General features: G+C 29.8%; 1 protein-coding gene and 2 non-coding genes across 4 annotated transcripts in view; all 3 read left to right on the top strand.

Annotated features, from left to right (window-relative positions):
• The window catches only part of LOC114271793 (uncharacterized), a 286,811-nt gene that overhangs the window by 125,709 nt on the left and 145,677 nt on the right, over positions 1-15,425 (top strand). The gene's annotated exons all lie outside the window — the stretch shown is intronic.
• Positions 5,698-5,777, top strand: LOC145792106 (small nucleolar RNA R160). Its single transcript, XR_014331250.1, has one exon. It is a non-coding gene; the product is annotated as a small nucleolar RNA R160 (small nucleolar RNA).
• Positions 6,722-6,800, top strand: LOC114323447 (small nucleolar RNA R160). Its single transcript, XR_003651172.2, has one exon. It is a non-coding gene; the product is annotated as a small nucleolar RNA R160 (small nucleolar RNA).

Raw genomic sequence — 15,425 nt, forward strand, 5'->3', positions numbered from 1 at the left:
AAATAAATGTGAATGCTTTTTGCTATCATGACCAATTTGAAAGTCGAAATCTTAGATTTAACATAACAAAAACTTTATCAGATTTCAGCAAGTATTAATCCAACTAAACATTTCAAATACATATCATACATATATATACAAGTTTGTTTCCTTCCAATTGAGTATAAATTGATCTACAAATCATCAAATAATCATATATATATATATATATATATATATATGTATATTGCAATCTTACAGGCTTCTGGTATTCACAACAAGGCATCCAAGCTCAGTAGCAACCTGGAGATCGACATTGTCGATTCCAACACCAGCCCTTTCCACCACCTTCAATCCGCTATTCGTAGCCTCAAAAGCCTGCCTCGTCACTTCCGTCCCACTCCTCACGATCAACGCATCGAATTGCGAGATCTTTGCACACAAATCTTCGGGAGAGAGATCATAGAGATACTCAACGTTGCAGAAGCTTTGAAGGAGCTCGAGACCGGCCTCTTCGAAGAGATCAGATGTTCCATGCTTTTCAATCAAGCTCCACCGCCATTGAAGCTATATATATATACATATATTTGTGTATGTATTCTAGAGAGAGAGAGAGAGAAGTGAGAACCTGAGGTTCTAGGGTTTCGAAGAGAGAGAGAGAGAGAGAGGAAGTGCTGCTCTGCAGTAGAGGAGGAGAGACAAAGAGTCAAATTTCTCTGATATATGTTTAGGGACCTTAGACATAAAAAAATAATTTTGTAAATTTCTTCCATTACGAAAAGTGGGAGAGAGACCCTAGACTAATTTTCCCTTTAAACTTTACAACAAATGTATAACTAGGAAATATAAAAAAATTACTCTTTTTGATATGCAAAGATTAGTGTTTTTTTTAATAGTAAAATTAGTGCATGATATATGAAATATTTATTAATTTTCTAAAACATGGATTTTTTTTAAAAATTATTTTACGACGTAAATATATTATCTATTTTTTCATTTATAACTCTAGATTATGTTTGGAAATTTTAAAATATTTTCACATAAGTGACATGTGTATTTTTGTATTTAAAAAATTCAAAATTATGGGAAATAAGAATTGAAGCTTTGAATTTCAAAATTATGAATATATGGCAGGACGGTTGAGGTTAATTTAGCCCACTAAAAACAAAATAGATTAAAAATTAATAAGATAAAATGTTATATCAAAATTATAATTCTTTTTTTTCTTACAAAATTATAAAAATCAAAAATTTATTTCAAATAATTTTTTTAACCAAACTAAAATAATTTTAAAACAATTAAAAAATAAAGCTGAAAAAAGGTATCTCAAACAATGCCGTACTTGTCAATATAAATTGGAAGGATTTAGGATTCATCGTAGTGCTACTTTCTTATTTCTTTTTTTTTTTTTTTTTTTTTTGGCATAAGAGCATCAGCAGTGGACATGTTAGTCCATTTATCAGTGTCAGCTGTTAAATTTTAGTCAGTCATTTTCATTTTAAGCTTGATAGTGGAGCTGTTAAGGACAATGTTAGTGTCAGATGCTAGTGTCAGCTGTTAACTTGTGTGTTAACTGTCACTAACGTTTTAGCCAGCGAGAGAGAGGAAAGGACGTGGGAAGTGCCGTGGGGTCGTGTCCCCAGACGTTTGGACCTTTCAAATAACAATAAAAAAATAAAATAAATAATAATAAAATAAAATAGGATCTGACCGTTAACTGGCCGGACGTCCGGCCGTCTCCCTCTCCAACTGCTGCTAACTATTTATATATATATATATATATATATATATATATTCTTTAACACACTCTTTAATACACACTTTGATATACCTATAATATCACCATGCACTTACTAAATTAACAAATTCTTAACAAAAATTTTAAATTATAATTTTACCATTTTTTATCATATACTTCAACACACATTTTTAAACACATCCATTATAAATGCTCGAATAGTTCAACAACTTGGCGCTCTTTGGTGAGTGAGGATCCTCTCCTTGCAGCTTCTGTGCTTGCGCCCGTCCTTGCAGGCCTTCGGGTCTACTTTTAAGCCCAATTTTGATAATTCGAACCGTTTATATTTTATGATTTATTCAGTATATCATACCTGTAAAAAATCAAGTTGATTGGATATCAGAAAGTATATGTTCGGAAAACTGTTTATTAAATTTTTTAAAAAATAGTGTTTAGTTCAATTTTTCAAACACATACTTTCTGATATCCGATCAACTTGATTTTTTACAGGTATGATATACTGAATAAATCATATAATATAAACGGTTCGGATTATCAAAATTAGGCCTAAAAGTAGACCCGAAAGCCTGCAAGGACGGACGCAAACACAAGCTTGCAAGGAGAGGCTCTTGACTCCTCTTTGGTCAAAAGTGTCGGCTGATGAGTTGAAATTTACGTGTTTGTCCTAGTTTTATTGATTAATGGCTTAATTACATTGGGATTTCTTTAATTATTAATTTATCTTTTATTTTTGAAAACCCATTTAATTATTAAAATAGATTATTTCTAATCACTTTAAAAATTAAAATTTATACAATTTTTATAATTACAAATTTAAAATTAACAAGTTCATAAATAAAATAGTAAATTAATATATTTTTTTTCAGATAGGGTAAATTAATATTTTCCAATAATTAAGAAAGTTTGTTGTAATTAATCTTTATTAAAAGGTTGAATTGGGGCTTGACAAAACATGCTTACTAAATTTAATTTTTAAATTTTTATTTGCTTTTTTCTAAAAAAATGTGATGTCATTGATGACCCTTCAATTTTATGTGAGTTGTAGCATGTAACTGTAGCTTAAGGGTTGGTTTGGAAAGTGAGTTGATTTTTTGATTTTTTGGTTTTTTTAGTTATTTTAGTTTGGGGTAAAAAATTTGATTTTGGAAGGGTTTTTTGACTTTTTGACTCTTTTTATGAGAATAATATAATGATTATGAGTTAGATGTGATATTTTGTTGGTTGTGGTTAAAATAACTTATTTTGTCTTTTGTGGTTAAAACAACCAAAAAAGTCTACAAACTTTCTTTCCAAACGGTGCCTAAAAATCACACTACTACATATTTATAATTTTTTTCCACAAAAGTGTTCCTTTGCAATTTTTTATCGGCAACAATTTACTCACCCGCTCTACAGTGGTAAATTTTTGACCCGTAAAAAATTATGAAGGGACAATTTTATAGAAGAAATTTATGAGAATGAATTATATTTTAACTTGAAAGATAGATTATATTTGAGGATACTTGGAGGATGCCTCATATGATGTTGAGACACTACTGTAGATGATCTAGAAACAGCAATTGATCGGATTTTTCAAGTTTTGCATGTGAATTCTTATTTTCAAACTCAATTATTTTAGTAATATAATTTCATTTTTTACTATAAACTTGACAATTTTGATTTATCTATCACTATATTTTATCCTACCCAATCAATGTTTTTTTACACCATTTATATTAAAAAGAGTTAAATACAATTGGGTCGGAGAATTTTATTAATGGAAATATATTTTTAATATTATTAAAAAATAGTAATTGACTTAATAATTTATTAATAAAAAAATTATTCATTAGGTAATTAGTTATTAATAAAAAAATTATTTGTTAGGTAATTAGAAATTTAAGTGTTTGTAAATTTCAAAACTATAACGAATAATTCGTATTTTTAACAAACTTTAAGGGTAGATTTGTAATTATCCTACATAATAAAGAAGTCGAGTTGATACCTCACAATAATTATGCAAAATTCAAGGTCTACTAACGCGTCAACGAATATGATTGACTAATAAATTTTTAAGTAAATTATAAATTCACTTAAAATTTGAATTATTTTTTATAATTTATAAAATTATAAATACTTATTGTTAAAATTTTTATTTAACATAATTAATAAAAATAAATAAAATTTATAACTTTTCTCTGATATAATAATAAAATCAATTGAATTATTAATTAAAATATATTTATAATATTATTAAAAATAATCAATTAAGTTGATAATTTATCATATAATTAAACAGAAAGGGTAAATTACACTTTGCCTCATTTATATTTGGTCACTGTCCCACTTTGGTCCTTAAGATTTATTTATTTATTTTACTTTAGTTTTTCAAGTTTTAAGTTTTTCTCAGTTTATTCTTTAAAATTAATTTTTGTTAAAAATTAGACAAAAAATAATATATTGATAATCACGTGATATAAAAATATTTTATTATATATAACTTACATCTCTAACATAATTTAAACTTTAGTATCATAATATATTTTTTATGTTATATGACAATTATTATTATGGCATATTTTGTTTAATTTTGAATAAAATTTAATTTTAAGAGTAAATTGAAAAAAAATTAAAGTAAAAAACAAATAAATTGTAAAAATTAAAGTGAAAGGGTAACTAAATATAAAATGGGTAAAATGTATTTTACTCAAAAAGAAATTATCTGTTGGTCGATTTTTCAAAGAAATTATTTTAGTAGTGTTTGTAACTTCGGAGTAAGAAAATCGCCTTTTCTTTCTCGCTCTGGCCATGATTTAGTTTATCGCTCTTTGCTTCTGCGTTGAGATTTTTTTAAGACGATGTCAAAGCAGCAGAACTTCTCTAAGTATTTGTCGGTCGATCGGCCTCATGTCTCTGCTCCGGCGGCGCGTTCAATATCTGCAATCGAAACTACCATCTCAGGATCTATCTTAATTCTCACAGCCGCCGTGGCGGTGGCTCTTCGCTTGGTTCAGTATGAGTACATAGGCCGAAATCGCGTACCAGCGATCGTTTTCAAGGGCCTTCCCTCTACTTTCCATGGGTTTGTCATCTCAATCATGTTCGCTTTCTCTGGGGCGTTTAGCGCTTTGTTAGTCGCAAACAATCCCAAGATCTCAAGAGTCTGCCGCTATTTCTCCACGGTATCTATGGCATCGGCCGTTGCGTTTCTCATCTCTGCGACTTTTTCACAAACATCTTAGATGCAAAGGAAGGAGACGGTGCGGATGAAGAACTTGCCTGCAAAACAAGAGGGGAAAACGACTGTGAGAATGATATTTCTTTCTCTTTCCTTTTCTCTCTCTCTCTCTCTCTCTCTCTCTCTCTCTCTCTCTCTCTCTCTCTCTCTCTCTTTTTTCCCCCAATAAATTTGTACTCGTCTAAACCAGCCTAGGGCTTGGAGGATCTTTTGTGTTTTGTACTCTATTTTACGAAGAATTTGTTGCTGTCGTATAAATTTATTTGACCCCTTTAATTAAGAATCTTTCCATCAACACCTCTTGTTCTATCAATTTGTTTTTGCTCTTCCTTTTGTATGATGTTTGTATGTACAAACCCCAATATCTGTTTCAATGGGAGCACTTTTATGGTTGCAATCAGCATTTACACAGTAGTATAATTTCTTGGGGAAGGAAAGAGTGAAGAACAGTGATTATATATGGACAAATCTACAAAATCACAAAAAACGGTAAATCTTGTGAACTATTCTAATTTTCTCGATGATTTGCGCAAGCATTTAACTCTGTTTTGCCGAATTGATCACGCATTTGTACTTTGCTCTTTGTGTAAAGGTTAAATTTTATTTTCTGTTTTTTAGATCATATGAATCTGGGTTTTTCGTTTCTTGTTTTCTAGGCTAATATTCCAAGAAGTTTCGATTTTTCTTTTATTGGGGGTTTTTGGATAGTGCTAGAGAATGACTTGGAAAAACAAAAAAGCTAAGCAAAATGATGAAGTTCTTTAATCCGAAGCTCCATGTGGAACACATATATATAATGGTTTTCAAAGTTCTCTGATTGCTTTGCTTAGATTTTACTATTTTAGTATGTGATTGCCTAGTTAGTTATAATTGTATTTTCATTGTTGAATGTAATTATGAAAATGTTTTGACTCATTATTGGGTTTTTGGGTTGTGCTAGAGATGATTTGAAAAAACATAGAGCCAAGTGAAATGATGTTCTTTAATCTAAAGCTGCCACGTGGAACACAAACATATATATATAATGGTCTTCAAGTTCTTTGATTGCTTTGGTTTGATTTTACTATTTTAGAATGTGTTGTATTTATCGTTAAATGGAAACTTGAATTGAATCAATGTTTTGAAACTCATTTTACTCCATCTAGGGGGATTATTTTTATTGGAGTGCTTGATTATATACCTGTATATTTTGGTAACCTTTTCGGTTTTAGGTTATTGGGGTTGTGCTTCCATGAAAGTTTGTTTCTTAGTAACTGGTAAAGTCTGTAAATCTCAGTAATTGCAGTGATATGGATGCAACTGCTGTCTCTTGGTTATCATAGTTGCTAGCTCTAGTGAATACATGTTATATGTTGTAATGATTTTTTTTAGTGTTATTGATGGATTGTTAGTCTTTGATATATGAATGCTTCATAAGAGTAATTTTTTCACTACCGCTTTATGGCTTGACTGGTATATTTGACATTTTTGTTGCGTTGCAATTTATTGTACTCTATAATGACGATAGAAAAAAATAATATCTGTGACAATTAAACTTGTAAATATTGCTGCTTGAACTTTGCTCATTGTCAAATGGTTTGGAATTTTGTTACCATTTTGAAAATATCCACGTTTTTCATTAGTTTGACAAAATTCCTATTTGGTCACTGATTTTATGCCTCGCTAAAGTATTTAAAACCAAAAACAGCAAAGTTTTAGGTATCGGTGGGCGTTTTTCTTCTTTTCTTGTTTCTCTGTGCCATTATTGTTTACCCTAGGAAAAGCAAAGCAAAATGATGAAGATTTCTGATCTGAACTCTAATGTGGAATCGTAGCATTAATGGTCTTCAAAGTTCTCTGATTGCTTTGCTACATGTTTCAAATATGTTAGTGAATAACTATGTGCATTTGTTGGTTATAATCTACCCCGAATCTTCTTGTAGATCCTGATACCACAACCCTCTCATTGGTGCATGTGGGTATAGATGAAGTATTTGCTCACAACATTATAGGTTGTGTCTTGAATCATAGTCAGTACTAAAAGGATGTGGCATCTTATCATACATGTTACACTGTATAGGATGTGATATGGTAATTTATATGCAAGGAATGATTTGCACATGGTTATTTTACTAAGGGTTTTTAATGTATTTGTTGGTTTCTAAATATTTTTTTGAGGTAGATAATTTGCTACATTGCTGACTTACGCTTAGTGTTTTTGTCATGTTGGTAGGATATATACTCCTTTTTTTCTTTTTCTTTTTCTTTTTTATTTATTTATTTATTTATTTTTTTGGGAGTTCTTTACTCCTGCATGATTAGCCTACTAGGTTGGGATATTATTCCAATCTTCATTTACTAAGTAAATAGATTAAGAATTTTGTGCACCAAAATACATAGCCTGTTGTTTTTACTTATATTTCAGGCTTTACAAGCATGGTGCAACATTAATAATTTTTCTTCACTTATTGTTGCTTGGCTCATCTATGTCAAATGGCAAGTTCTATGAGAATTGACGAAAGAACATGTCGCTTAATTGCCATGTTAATTTGCTTGCTAGATTGTTGAACTAAATTCAAGTCACATATAGAAGTAATTTGTTTCTGAAATTGTATTAGACTTGTTCTCGAATTATTGTAAATGCTTAGCAAGTCTGTTGTGGTGATTATACCTACTGGCATTTGTAGAATTTTCTGTAAATGGTTGGCCCAATAAAAATATGGAATGTGCAGTTATCAGTGATCCAAGAACAATGTAATTTATGTTAATACCCGCTTTGCTGCTGCTATAGAATGATTTACCAATTCAATTTTTAAGGGGCTAGTGGACTGTTGCAATTGCTGATTTTTCAATGCTATATGGTTATGTGAAACTGTTTTGTAAAGATTAGTTTATCAGTATTAGCTAGCTGGTGGAGTCATTTGCATTGGAGTTGGAGACTTGAGTTATTTTTTTTTGGTAGTTTTTAATTCTGTAATATTTTAATTTATTTATTTTTATGTATGTGGAGAGGGAATAAAGGTTGTCACTTAAGAGTGATGGCAAGTACTAACGGTTTCATATGCTTCCCCACTACCTCTCTTATGCGCCGTTTGTTTCCAGAGATAAAATGGAGGGGATTGATAGTGAGGGGATTAATAGTGAGGGGATTGTTAGTGAGGGTCGTTTGTTTTCAGAGATAGAATGAAGGGGATTGATAGTGAGGGGATTAGTAGTGAGGGGATTAGTAGTGAGGAATTGTTAAATTATTTTTATATAAAATAATAAAACAAATAAAAAAATATAAAAAATTAAAAATTATATTTTTAAAAAAATTTCCAATATATAAAAAATAAAAAAAATAAAAAAATTTCTAATCCCCTCACTATTTTTCTAATACTATCTCTACCTCCTCACTATGAATCCCCTCTCCAAGGGTATTAGTAATACCAAGGTATTAGTAGTACCCTCCCTATCTCTTAAAACAAACAAGGTATTAGTTAGTCCCAAGGTATTAGTTAGTCCCAAGGTATTAATAGTCCCTAGGCTATCTCTCAAAACAAACACCCCATATACTAATCCCAAGGTACTAGTAATCCTAATCCCCTTGCTATAACCCAAAACAAACGGGGCCTTAGACTCTAATGACATTGTTACGAAATTGTGAAGAGTAAGATTCACTTTTGTTAATATAATATATAATTTTTTATATGAATATTATTATATACACATAAAATAAAATGCACACATTGTGTTTAAAATGAATATATATACATATAAAGCAATATATAGTAATACGACTAATTAATCTCTATTATATTTCTTGCTAGAGAGGCCAAGACAATGTTGTTTCATGCACTATGTAAATAAAAATAAAAACATAATTGATTGAGTTGATGTGAATAGCAATTAATTGTAGGGAATTGCAAATTGAATCACACGAATCGCTCAATTTCCAATTGAATCCAGAATCACATGGTTCTAAACTCCCATGTCTAACTATGGATAACAATAATAATCTTGTTTTGTATCTTGATTCATATCACATTGGTTTTTTTTTTTTTTTTTGGGTGAAAATCAACAAAGAATTTTATTAAAGAAGAAAGTGTAGAGGACAAGAAGTCCTCATCCAATGAACAAGAACCCATGAGAATAAAAACAGTTATCAAAAAGAAAGAGAAAACAAAAAATTCCAAACACTAGGAGTTGCAAACAGCAACCCAATCTTTAGAAATCCAGAAAAGTTGAACTCTTTTAAACGGAGGAGACACAAAAGCTCAAAATGAAGTAAAAAACCCAGCCCTATTCCACAAATAGTCTACAATAGCCTCATTGCTATCAAAGATCTATGAATTCCTCTTTAGCCAAATAATCCAGAAAATAGCACAAACAATACAAGACTACAAGGTTTTGGCTCTCTTAGAGCCGCCGAATCCATCAAACTTAACAAGAAGTATATGTGTGCAATCCCGTGGAGCAGTCCATTTAACATCACACAAACCAAATAGACGTTGCCATAATTGTATAGCCACCAAACAATGCAGAAAGAGATGATCCGTCGATTCCGAACTCCTCTTGCACATCATGCACCACTGAAGGCAAAGATAGTGACTAGGCATTCTCTTTTGGAATAGGTCATTGGTCATGACACCTCTATGAGCTAAGGACTACATGAAAAATTTCACTTTATGAGAGACACCCGCTTTCTAGATTTTGATATGAAGAGAAAACAAAGGAACAGAAGACTTATCAATGAGATTAACAAACAAAGATTTACAAGAAAAGACCCCTGAAGAGCTGATATTCCATACCCTTTTATTAGGAGATAAAACTAAGGAAACCCCATGAATCAATGTCAATAAAGATGCCAACTCAAGAGACTCTCTATCACTTAGATTCTTAAGGAAATTGAAATTTCAAGAGATTGGTGCCACATTTAAACATGCCACCGACACAATTGACACATTTCGCGCATGAACCAATTGATGTAAAAGTGGAAAAGTTTTGTCAAAAGATGTCTCCCCCACCCAAACATCTTCCCAAAATTGAATACTGACCCCATCACCCACTTTCATAGACACAAACCGAGACATAATGGGAAACAAACGAGAGATAGACTTCCACGGAGAACGACAATTGCCTCTGCTAACCACAATAGAATCTCTACCATTAGCCTGAATTCCGTACTTGCTTTTAATAATAGAACACTATAAGGACTTGCTTTCCTTGGGAAATCTCCACAACCATTTGCTCAAGAGGGCAATGTTTCTAGCAACAATGTTTCCAAAAGTCAGACCCCCTTTATGCCGAGGAAGAGAGACAACCTCCCATCTAACTAAGTGATCCCTCTTACCCTCATCAAACTCCTCCCATAGAAAATCTCTCAATAATTTCTCAATTTGCCTTGCAAAACGAACCGGTATCTTGAAAAGGGACAAAAAATAAATAGGAATGCAACTCAACACTGATTGTACCATAATTTCAAAGAATAAAATAAGATCCCTGATGGATCTATATCTACAAACAATGCCTATTCAATTCATATATGGACCGGAAAGAGTCTCATTCTTTATTTTAACACCTTTTATTTATTTCATCCTAATCAACTTAAGTTATGTAATTTTTTAATTTTAGATTATTCAGGAAACCGCGGAGAAATTTGTTGAGATCCCTATTCACTTTCATTGATCAAAATTAGTTGACTTTGATTGGCAAGTGGATTGATTAGTATTTAACAGTTAATAACAAGATAGGTTCATGAAATATTAGGTCCGGAGAAGTCCAATTGCTATAGATTAGCTGGTGTGCTGGTAGTTCTGATTATTTATTTTATTTTATTATTTTTTTAAGGTCATGACTGGTAGTTTTGATTGCGTGTTGTGTTTTATTTGACATTGAATAGGACTGAAAAATAAAAAATAAAAATAAAAGTTAGCTCAATTGATTAATGGTTAATTGAATAGATTCCTGAAATATTACGTCTTGTGGTCCCTACTCTCTATGAAGCCTGATTTTACTTCTTCAAAATTAGCTGTTATTTGCTGATGACTTTGATTGCGATTTTTTGAGCCCATGTCGGGCTCAGTTTGTCTCCACTGAATCGTGTTGTTTGGTCATAAGGTTATCAAAAATGCTTTAGAGCTTTAATATAGGAGCTCTGATAGCTCTAATGGGAAGATGGGTCCCATCCTGATGTGATTTTGTGCCTTGTTTTGTTTTTTTTTTTTTTTTGCTTTGACACATCATTAGAGTTTAAATTAGAGCTCTATATTTAGAGCTCTCTATCATTTCCCTAAGGTTATTACTGATCCTTTTTTCAATAATTTCAAACGTTTATTTTTTATTTCACAATGTGTAAATTATTTATAAAAAATTAAAACAATCTAATAATATAACTACGTTTATTACTTTTGCTTTTTTTTCTTATATTTAATGATTTAATTTTTAAATAATATTTGTCATTTATTGTTTTTATAAATAAATGTCATGAATTAACGTGATTACGTTTATTCGGTTTATTTTTTTAACAAACAAATGTCACGAACTAACGTGATTACAGTTATTCAATCGACCTAATATATTTTATGAATGATCTATACGTTATAGTTTGAAAAATAAACGATTCAAATCATCGATATGAAATCTATGAATGGATCACATAGGTCCAAATAACACGGTGGAAACAAGCTGATAAAGGTTATTAGATAAGATTTAAAAAATTAAAAATTAACAATAATACTAATAAAATAAAAAATAAAAAAATGAGATAAAAGTTAGCTCAATTGACTTTAATTATCAATCTCAAATAATGTGTCCGGGGAAGGCCAGTTGCTATAGTTTATTTTTTGCTTTTTGGCAAACCTTCGAAAAACTTCTCGAGGTTCCTTCCCACTTTTAGGGCTGCAAATGAACCGAATTGTTCATGAACAAACTCAACTCGGCTCGTTAAGAGCTCGGCTCAGCTCGTTTAGTAAATAAGCCGAGCTCGAGCTCGAATAAGCTCAGCTCGTTTATCTTTATTTAAATTATATAATAAATATATTATTTATATATTAAATAATATATGAACATATTTAAATGCATTATTTATATATTAAAAATATATAAATATATATATAAATATATAATATAAATATATTTTTTATATATTAAATAATATAAATAATATTAAAAAAAATTATCGAGTAGAGCTGATCTCGAGTATCATTAAAATTAACGAGCCGAGCCGAACTCGAGCCCAGTTCCTTATCGAGCCGAGCTCAAGCTCAATAAATGAGCTCGATAAATAAACATTTAAAGCTCAACTTGGCTCGATTCGTTTGCAGCCCTACTCATTTCCTATTAAGCCTGATTTACTTGGTCCAAATTAGCTATTGTTTGTTGATGACTTTGATTGAACAACTTGTATTTTAAATGTTATTGGATAGGATAAAAAACATATATTATATAGAAGTTAGCTCAATTGTCTAATTAATAGGACCGGTTCCTGAATTATCAATTGTTATGTGTCTATTTTTCTTTTCTTTACTTCTTTTGGGAAACCTCTTGGCAGTTCGTTAATCCCTGGGATCGTTACTCCCTGGGTTCTTACTCCCTGTCAATTAGTTAATGGGGTATATTTATATTCCTGTCCTCTTATTACATGATTTAAAAATAAAAAAAATAAAAAATCAACCATTAAATTATTTTTAAGAAAGCCTCACAGATGAATAGACACCAAAATCAGGGAGGTTTTTGAATTCTAAATTTGGAGGACTAAGGCCTCGTTTGGCAAGTAATAATTTTAGTTAAAAAATCAAAAAACCAACAACATATACCAAAAAGTCAAAAGATTTTCTTTTGTCTCTATTTTTTGCACATTTTTTTGTAAAAAATTAAAAAGTCATTCCAAATATACTAATTTTTTTTTATATCATATTTTAATCAAAAAATAAAAAAGTTATTAGAAAAACCGATTTCCAAACGAGGTCTAAAAGAATGTGTTTGGCGAAGTTTTTAAAATGGATTATTTAGATTATAGTGGTGTTCAACACCATTTATTATAAGAAAATTTAAACATAATTCTAAAAAACTGAGACTTATATCTAAGAAAATTGTAAGTGAGACTTATATTTAAAAAAATTTAAAAATAACTTACTCGGAGGTTAACAGTTCAAATTTGTTCACCTACACCTGAGTCTTATTTTTAATGTACTTATTAAGATTTTTTTTTCTCCCAAATTTATTGGGTTTCATTTGTAAATAATAATAATAAATAAAATAAAAACCTTCGTAACTGGTTTTGCTCATTTCTGTGATCACATTATATGAAGTTCCAACAGAAAACCCGAGCTTTGGTTCAAGAAAATAAATTCTTGCATTGGGCTTCGTTTTTAACTTTGAGCAACCCAATGTTGTTGGCCCATCATTGTATGTGTGATTTTATCAGGCCCAAGACAAAGATTCTGCTTTCGACTAACCAGGCCAGTACGAAGGAAAAGACCTTCTCATTTTTTAGGGATAATCATGGACTGGACTTATTTACTCAAGTCTTGAGCAAATTTATTTATGTATTTTCCTTTTATTTTGATAATGAAAATTTTGAGACTTTTAAACGTATGTTTTGTGTTCATGAAATAATCAAGTGATACTGATAATGATAATGAAAAATTTATCAAAATAATAAATGATTAGAAAATTTTAAATTTTGTTTTATTCTTAATTTATTTATGTTAGTTTGTATTGACATGATGTGGGATGAGTGAGTTGTTGAATTATATTTTTTTAAAGATATTTTTATAGTGATAAATTTAACTTTGCAAATCAAAACAAGAGTTATTGATAAGTAAGTCCAATACATAGGATCAACCCCTAGATGTCCGTGTTTTTCATCAATGAGTAGAGGCTAGTAATGGGCTGAGGGATGACTATAGCCAAAAAATTATTAGGCTTAGTTTGGGAAGCCATGGTTTGGATTTTTTTGGTTATTTTAGTCACAAAAAATAAAATAGGCTATTTTAGCCATAACAAACAAAACATCACATCCAACCCATAATCATTACATTTTTCTCTCACAAAAAAACTCAAAAAGCTAAAAAGCTAAAAAGTCATTCCCAAACCAAGCTTTTAAGCCCAGGCTAAAATAGTTAAAAAAGTCAAAAAGCCAAAAAGCCAACCCACTTCCCAAACGAAGGCTAAGTATTTCTAGTTTTTAAGTACACTCTCTTTAATTATTTAAAGTTTTATTTACTCTTATTATACCTTATTATTTTTTTCCAAATTATCCTCAAGGTAAACCCAAAAAATAAATAATAAACAAACTAAAAAAAATAAATTATTTCAAATCTTTTCAATACAAAAAATAATTCTAAAAAAAAAAAAAACAAACTTGTTAGCACATACGCATTATTAATATAGAAAAAACTAAACTTTTACATAAGTATTATAAAACTTTTCAATACATAAAAAAATTTTACATTATAAATTATTTACAAGAATACTCATGGAAAAGTAAAAACCAAACTTATAAGCACATCAGCAACGTGCACTAACAAGAAAGAGTAGTTTTCAAATAATGTACTATTTAAATGACAAAATAAGAACAACTCCAATAATATGTTATTATTAATTTAATTATTGGGCCCTTTAATTTTTGTCAAAAAAACAATATAGAAAATAATTGATGGTGCTCTACAAAAATTGTAAAATCTCTTTATATCCTTTTTGATGGGTTGTTTCAAAAAATTATTTTGATTATTACTCTCATCCATTATTTGAGTTTATTGAAACTTTCTTCTAGGGTTTAAGATTTCAAACTAATAAAAAATAATGATGTTGATTATAATAGTAAGTTTTGGTAAAGTGGATTGGAGTTCTGGAGGGAGCATGAAGAAGAAGAAGAAATAACTTTGATCTCTTGGGGAAGAAGATACAGAGATTTGAATAGGAATAACTGGTTAGGGTATAGCATGAGGAAAAAAAAATCATTTTGAGATTTAATATGTGTTGTCCTTATTAATAAATTCATATTAAGATATATTAAGAATTAAAATTTATGAAGTTAAATTGAGCATATTAAGACATATTTTGAATTCAATTAAAATTTATGAATTTAAATTCGATCATATAATTATTGATATACGATTAATATGATTTTGGTAGATATGGAGTACTCAATAAACTCAACATAAACGATTCAAATAATAAAAATAAGCCCATAATAAACCAAATATAAGCCCATAATAAACCTCAAATTGAGGCATAACCCTCTTCCGGTTTAACCCAAGTAATATTAGTGTGCAAACTTTTACCATTTGAGAATTATTATTTTATATTTAGTCAGAATTTGGGTAAAATTTTTTGCTACTTTTCAATTAAATTCCATTAGGGCTTTGGCGAAAAAATTATTGTTTATATATAATAATATAAACATAAACATAAATTACACATATAATACAAATTATTTTTTGCATTGTGGGATTAAACCATACTACAATATAATCAATTCTGCTACTTGATACATATAAATTAAAT

The sequence above is a fragment of the Camellia sinensis genome, chromosome 5, assembly GCF_055761805.1.
Source record: "Camellia sinensis isolate YWXY chromosome 5, ASM5576180v1, whole genome shotgun sequence".
Taxonomy (NCBI): domain Eukaryota; kingdom Viridiplantae; phylum Streptophyta; class Magnoliopsida; order Ericales; family Theaceae; genus Camellia; species Camellia sinensis.